The following is an 8003-nucleotide window of genomic DNA, read 5'->3' as shown; positions in this document are numbered from 1 at the left end:
GCTGAAGAGCTCTTTGTGAAAGATGAGCTCCCAAAGGTAAATTGCTAAGCTGGCTGCGATGGATAGGTAGAGTCCTTGTCTTGGGAAGAAGGAGTTACCTCTGGACCTGTCAGAAGGCATCCCTAGCCAGAATAAGACCCTCTCCTCTGCTTCAAGGAGTTATGCTTTAAAAGGTTCAGGCTAAGAAAAAAGAAGTGCTCAATGTTCAGCTGCCAGTTGGACCCTGAGGTTTGCCTTAAATAAAATAATTGTTTTTCCTGCTTTTCCTAACTGCAGTGGTTCTGGTCCCAGCAGAAGTGTCTGAGCTAATCATATAAGGATGTAATAGCTCTGGACTCCCCTTCGAGAGCTCTGTGGCTCCCTCGCCTCTGTTCCACCCCTTGTGGGGAAATTTATTAAGGAATTTAATATTATTTGGAAAGCTGAACACAAGAATATATTTCTTATCCCCTGGGCACCATTGCAGTCACATAGTGACATTAGCTTTCCTGTCCACAGGCCCTGCCAAGTACTTGCCTGTCCCACTGCTCCAGCACATTTTAAACACTTCAGTTTTATGGTTTCCTTTTCATTTATATCTCCCCGTGATACTTCCCTCCTTCTTCCCAGGCATCTGCAGTCATGCAAAGAAGCTGGAGAACACCAGTTCCCAGAGGTACCTCCAAAGTTTGAATAGCTTCTTCCCTTGCCACAAGCCTGTCAATAAGGGGTTTGATGAGGTCTCTACTTCCTTGTCAGGGGTGAGATCTGATTACCCCAGTTATCAGTGTGACACAAGGATGGATTTGTTTCCAAGCCTCTTTATTATAATTCTTCCTCACAGAGAGGATCTGAATGTTCTCCATTTCAAAATTTACCTTATAGTTTGGGTTTGAATGAAAAATGACAGTAAAGGCTAGAAGCCTTTTTGGTAGTTTTGTCTCCCAGCTTTAAGGAGAATATAGGGAATTTCATTTCAAGGCTTTGGAAGACTAAAAGTCCCACCAAGCATGCATATTATCAAGTAAAGCAGGATTCTAAAAAACAATAGACTCCAAAATACACACATCTCCCTCTGCATAGGTGAAAGAACAAACAACACGACTATTAATCATACTGCTTTATGCATTACTGGATAGCATCCGAACACAGATCTACTGATAATAAGAGAAGAACCCATTTAGAAGAAAAATTAAAAACCCAGAGAGCGTAAATTAATCTCTCAAACACTATTTACCAGGAGTAGATGCTCCTTTCATAGCACAGTACAAGAAGCTGAGCTTTCCTGTGGGCAGAGCAGCTTTCCATGCGATGCTGGAGATTGACAGTAAACGTTCCACACTTTGTGTTTGAAGGGTTATGGATAAAATAGAAAGAGCATTCAGAAGCTGGGAAATAAAACCCATGTGAAGATTGCACTTAAAGCTGGTGAAGAGCAACTCCCCCCCAGTATATCACACACTCAGCAAATGCATCTGGTGGTGAAGCCAGTGAACATTTGCTCTGGTAGATATGGACTTTCTTTTTCTTTTTAGTGAGAAAAGCCTCACCTTTTCCCTTGTTTTCTGGAGAAATGAGTTTTATGTGAGTGCGATGTCTATTCACTTCCCTGCCTCTTAGCTCCTTTTCCTGACTACTGGGGAATGCACGAGGCAATTGAGCAACCTGAAGTAGAGGTTTCAATGACAAGCAGCTCGAGGAAAACCCAGAGCAGTTCTTTCAATAAACACCATTAAAATTCAGCCCTTCCTTACCTATTTCCACAGGGAGGAGCCTGCTTGAAACACCAAGCAACAGCCTGTGTGTTGGTTCAGGCAAACAACCAACAGCAAATGAAGGACTGCAAATAGCCACAAATAACAGGACTCCAGGAGAATTCCAGATGGAAGAGATGGAATGATGACTGCCTTCAGATTTGTGACCCACATCCAAATTGTTCTAAACTGGAATGGTGGAAATGATAATAAACAAAGGTGTTAATTAATTTTCTAAGTATTCTTGCATTTCAATCTGGATCTTGCAAAGCCAAGAAATAGATACATGAATTTGGAGATGGGAAGAAGAAGATGAAATAAATCAGAGAAGATAAAAAGCCGAAACACAGATTTAGATAAAGCTCTATTGTTGAGAAATCTATTTTTCAGTAGGTCAAGACCCTCTTAGAGTGCAACACATACACACAGGCCCAGGCAGAGGTGTTTGCATCAGCAGATTTAGAAAGACTCAGGGAAAAACCACATTTCCAGAATTTTCTCCCTCCTGTCCACACCTGAGAGACTTCTCATGCTATAAACTTGTGGATGATAAGAGTTCGCAGCCAGGATGCTGCCCAGAATGTGCGAAAATCCTAAGCACATGCTGAAAACCTGATTAAATTGTGTCAGTCTTTCTTACTGGTGTTCTAAGACTAAAAATTACACCTCCAACTACAACAACACCAGTCACAGCTATGGAACCAGTCCCAACAAAGTGGAAAGTCTTGATTTCTGCCTCTCATAGTGAAGTTACAGTAGCACAAGACCACTTAAAACTGCATAATTTTAGGTATGGGATTAATCTGATCTTTTCACTTTTTAGACAGCATGAACTCTGCTGAAATTAATTTATTAATTGAATGGCCAGATTAAATTCTTTGCTCAGCTCTGCTTGTGGCCTTGAAAGAACAAGGTGCAATCAGCACAGTTCCTAATTAATGATAATTTGCCAGACACTCCAGATCAGCAGTTAAAGTTTAGAAGGTTCATTGCCCATCGTATGGCTGGGAAATGAGGTTGCCTTGTGCCAGTGCTTCCAGGAGTTAGTGGTCCTTGAAAAGACACCTTTGATGTTGCTGAAGCCTTGGAAAGGCCCTGGGAAGGATTTTGCAGCATCAGCCTTAAAGACAGAAAAGACAATTCTGTGTTCAGCTCATACAAGGGAGGTCAAAAGGATAATTATTCATCAGGCTTTACCAGTGCTGTTGGGATGGATAAATCACACAGCCACAGCCGCCTGAAGTCTGTTGGTAAAAAACACAACAGGCTTTCATTGCAGCTGCAGTGGGTGCTCAGCCTCTGTGTCCACTTTCCAGCTATTTAGGACCTGCAAATTAGACAACCTGGAAACTCTATGGTGTCTGCCCTTGGTAGGTATGCTCTGAAACTACTTTGAGTGCTACATTTATCAGTCAATGAGTGAAGGAAGGCAGGGAGGGGGCCAACTGTCATCTGCAAAAGAACCTACGGCTTGTTTACAAGTGGGTTTGATCTCTCTTTGACATGATGGTATCCCAAAGAAGATGGAGACAGGGCTACACTTCAGTCCCACCAGCCCGAAGTCAGGTCTTAGTCCAGAAAAGTATGAGTCATTCTCCTGGAAAAAGAAGAAACAAACAGGTCTGAATGATGGGAAGTCTCTAGGAAGTGGGGTTCTCCTGAATTGCTCTCTCTTTTTTATATCTTATCCAATAACCTTTCAATGTATCATGTACAATACAGGAATTTTCTACCCATTTTCAGTGATTATACAAGTGCCCCACATACTGCAGCCATGCTGTCCCAGGTCAGGACAGCTCTTCTGCTGTCCTTCATGACTGTGTGTCTCCTACAAGCTCGGTCTTGTGCATTGCTGGAGCCCCTCTGCCTTTATCCAGAGGTCTGGTACAGATTTTACAGTGAGGGGAACTGCACCTTTAAATTCCTTCCAGGACAGAGGCTCTAAAATCATAGAATCATAGAATCATAGAATAGTTAGGGTTGGAAAGGACCTTAAGATCATTCAGTTCCAACCTTCCTGCCATGGGCAGGGACACCTCATACTAAACCATGGCACCCAAGGCACTGTCCATCCTGGCCTTGAACACCTCCAGGGATGGAGCATTCACAACTTCCTTGGGCAGCCCATTCCAGTGCCTCACCACCCTTACAGTAAAGAACTTCCTCCTTATATCCAATCTAAACTTCCCCTGTTTCAGTTTTAACCCATTACCCCTTGTCCTGTCACTACAATCCCTAATGAAGAGTCCCTCCCCAGCATCCCTATAGGCCCCCTTCAGATACTGGAAGCTGCTCTGAGGTCTCCACGCAGCCTTCTCTTCTCCAGGCTGAACAGCCCCAACTTTCTCAGCCTGTCTCCATACAGGAGGTGCTCCAGCACCTGATCATCCTCGTGGCCTCCTCTGGACTTGTTCCAACAGTTCCATGTCCTTTTTATGTTGAGGACACCAGAACTGCACACAATGCTCCAGGTGAGGTCTCACGAGAGCAGAGTAGAGGGGCAGGATCACCTCCTTCGACCTGCTGGTCACACTCTTTTTGATGCAGCCCAGGATATGGTTGCTTTCTGGTCTGTGAGCGCACACTGAAGCAGGCTCACGTTAAGTTTCTCATCAACCAACAGATCCCTCTGGATGCCGTTCCTTCCCTCTAGTGTACCAACTGAACCACACAGCTTGCTGTCATCGGCAAACTTCCTGAGTGCTCTGTGCCTTCTTTTTGTTTTGACTGTCTTCTCAGACTGCCAGCACCTTGAATCTTCATCTCTTGTGATGCCCTTGCTCTTTCCTGCCTTTTCCTTTAGACCTAAAATACCACCTCCTTCTATCCCCACTTCCAGTCCTTCATCATGGCCTTCCCTGGATCCTTCTCCATCTCAGTCACAGGAAGGAGCAGTGAGGAAGGCACAAAGCCACAAATTCTAGATCAATCAGCCAAATGAACCTCCTCACCCATGTATCCCCAAGTTCACTTGAACAACATCAGGAGCTGTGGTCTCCTGAAGAGATGTCTGAGAGCATCATGGAAACACTGACCTTACATCCACGTAGGCAGCTGTGCACATCTGCATCACCCCTACAACATGAGGCTATGGTCTTCAGGAGATGATGGTCTGTTATCAAACAGAAACTGTGTGCGCTTATTGCTCTGTTGAAGAGCTATGGTTCAAGCACCCACCTTTTGGAACATCCTATGTACGTGGGTTTCAAACCACATACTTCAAAGCCTGGCAGTGGCAATACTAGGTTTTACTGCCAAGATTAGTGCAAGGACTCAGAAGAACAAGTCTTTTGATGACTTTATCTTTTCAGGAAAAACACCTCAGGTTGGAGTGTTGCTTGGAGAATCAGTGTCTAAACCATGTGCTGAATGGTGGGGGTCTCTGATATACTAAAGGGTGAGAACATAGGGAATGTTGCCCTCAGCTAACAACAGTGAAAACTTCAGTCCAGTACTCTGAGGAATATGGAACCATTCTTTGGAGCAGCCAAGAGGATCCCTGAGGAACCTGGGGAACTTTATATTTTGTCTGAGTTTGTAACTTCTTTACAAAGCAGAATAAAAAAAGGCAACCTCCACACACCCTCTTTGGCCTTATTGTAGAGATGAATCATTCCCCACTCCTCCTGTTATCAATGCCCAGAGATCTGTATCAGGATCTACTCTTTATACTGACAGCCTGGTAGCAAGATACATGACAGTAAGCAATTGTTAAGCATTCAGGAATTCCTCTCTATGAAGCTGTTCCAGTATAATTCCCTTTAGAGAAAGATAAAGGTAACAGATATCACATCTTACCTTGGGATTTCCAGTATTTCTTTTCAGGGCTTGTTTTTAAATGGGAAATATAGTGAATTGTTACTGGAATCCCCTTGAAGAACTCTGCCACACAGTACTGGTGGTTTCCCATCCCTCTTCCAGGAATAGGAACAGAGCTCTGCACTGCAAGGAGTCATCATGTTTGGCTTCTTTACAGCTTTCTGCCTCTGAGATTTACTCTCAGCATCAATGCAGAAGAGGCTTTGAATTAGCTTTTGAGCAGAAGCAGACAAATTAAATTCCTGGGCCCTGCAGCATCTGAAGTTACATGATGTCTTCTGAATGCCATCAATCTGATTGCCAGTGGCAAAAATGAGCCGGTGATCAAGACCACAAAACTTTTGAGAAGAAAATAAACAAATGTCGCTGTATCGTTTAGCAAGATTAGAGGCACATGGCTGTAGAAGACATACTGCCAGAGCCCGGAGATCAAGATACTGAAGCTTAGGCTGTAGAAGATGTCATGAAGCTGCAGAACCTATTGGGAGTTAGTAGTGAACATCTCAAAGAGAATAAGTGTGGAGGTAAAGCAAGTGGGACACAAATACCCAGCAAGGCAGGATTTGAATATGGCAGCTGTACACACAGTGAGGGTTGTGCAGCAAGGGAAATAACCTCTCATGCACACAACATTCCCAGTGGGTCCACGGAGTTCCCTGGTCCAGGTCATAGTAGAAAACCAGCAGTTCAGCCAAGCTTTGGGGTCAATGGTGAAGAGCTGAGGACTGTATCAGAGATCTTGGAGGTGGTGGAGCACGTTGCAAGTCAGAATTGTCCAACCAGTCTCCTTGCACTGACTCTGAAGGGCCTGGAGGCTGGGCATATGGAGGCACAGTAGTGCCAGAGCATGGGCAGGGTGAACTGGATGGTACTGAGGTGATGACGTCCAAGGCAATAGCTTTCTCCTCCTTTCCATGGCTGGGGCTGTGCAAGAGGGAGCTCCAGAGAGTAACAGAGAGCCCTCTTTGCTGCAGAGACCAATGAACCCAGCTTTCCAAGTCACAGGAAGCAGCAGGGCTGGACCTTCTTACTGTACTGATCACTGGCTCATAGAGGACAATGAGGAGACAGATCTCTGCTCATTCTAAGGCCACCCCAAATCTCCAGTGCAGGGTTTGGTTCTTTGCAATGTACCTTAGATTTGAAACTTCCCCTTTCAATCTGCATTACCCCTTGTCCAAGGGCTGGCTGAAGAGAGTGGAAAAAATAGTTCTGTGCTTTCTCCAGAATGTTGGAAAGTCGCCTTGATCTGTATTCAGTGAAGTTAAATTACTACTGGACTTCAGAGACCAGTAGTTGCCAAGCCAGAATGGAGTTCACGCCATCTATTTTGCCCTGTCAAAGTCAGGTACCCTCTGCAATCAGTGGAGATGAAATATTTTACTCTTAGAGGTACCCATCTAACCCAGTAACAGTACACAACTAGCTTAGATCAGACCTTAACACCCCCCCATCCAACGTCTCATTTGACAGAAATCTGCAGTCCCAATGGTATCAGCTCCACGAGGGACCTGCTTGTCTCTAGAGGGATTGACTAGGCAGTTCAAAAACTGTCAATGATCTGCAGTCCTGGAGCATCCACTGCACAGAATGGCACTGGGCAGAGCAATTCAATGATCAGTGATGTTCCAGAAGCCCCTCGTGCTCATCAAGAAACACAAGAGATATGGCAATAAGGACACAGAGTCGTCTGCATTGCTTAAGAAGTTCTCAGGCAGACATAGACCGAAAGGAGTTACATGGCTAAGCATCAGAGAAGTCACAACCAGATGGAAGGGGGATCTCAGAAGCCTGTGTGATAGGGGACAAAGGGGCTCAGTGCTGATGGAAATTGAATTTGGCAGCGCTGGATGTGCTAATGGCAGCTGTTAATGGGACATCTGGTGGGAGAGACCTGTCCAAAGAACAAACTGGAAATGACGCTGATACTACCCAAGGCTCAGGTTGCACAGCGCTGGCCAGTTAAAGTTTCAAGGACTTGGCTCTGAGCGCTTCCTGAAAAACCACAGCCTCTCATCTCTGCAGCACCTCTGCAAAGAGCCCATAAATCATCTTTCCCTACACGGTGCAGCCTCAACTCCTCTTGCATCTCCTTAACACAGAGTCTCACATAGCCCTGTCAAGCAAGGACATGGCCCCCACCTGCCCTAGCCTCAGCCAGGATGCTGAGCAGTTGAGCATCATTGTCACCACAGGCTCCCATTACCTATACTGCCTGCACAACGCAGCCAACTATAGGGTTCTATAAATCCTGTTTGGGTAATAAGCTGCCAGTATGTACTTGAATCAAAGCAGAGGGCATTTCCTCATCTTTTTAAGAAAAAAAACACTAAATGTTAAGGAGCTTAATGGTCTCCCTGAAACAACAGAGTGATTATCTGACTCGGAGATAAGGAAGGGAAGAAGGTAGGTGTGGATTCAGCACTTCTGGAGGAAGACCCTTGAGAGTTG

The 8003-nt window shown here is 45.0% G+C and overlaps 1 long non-coding RNA gene across 1 annotated transcript; it reads left to right on the top strand.

The window, feature by feature from the left end:
- The first annotated feature begins 215 nt into the window (after positions 1-215).
- Positions 216-1961, top strand: LOC134167433 (uncharacterized). Its single transcript, XR_009966184.1, has 2 exons — positions 216-655; positions 1746-1961. It is a non-coding gene; the product is annotated as an uncharacterized LOC134167433 (long non-coding RNA).
- The last annotated feature ends 6042 nt before the right edge of the window (positions 1962-8003 follow it).

This window comes from Pezoporus occidentalis, unplaced genomic scaffold (assembly GCF_034315485.1).
Source record: "Pezoporus occidentalis ecotype Australia unplaced genomic scaffold, CSIRO_AGI_Poc_V1 ctg289, whole genome shotgun sequence".
NCBI classification, from domain to species: domain Eukaryota; kingdom Metazoa; phylum Chordata; class Aves; order Psittaciformes; family Psittacidae; genus Pezoporus; species Pezoporus occidentalis.
This window is presented reverse-complemented; position numbering and strand designations above follow the sequence as displayed.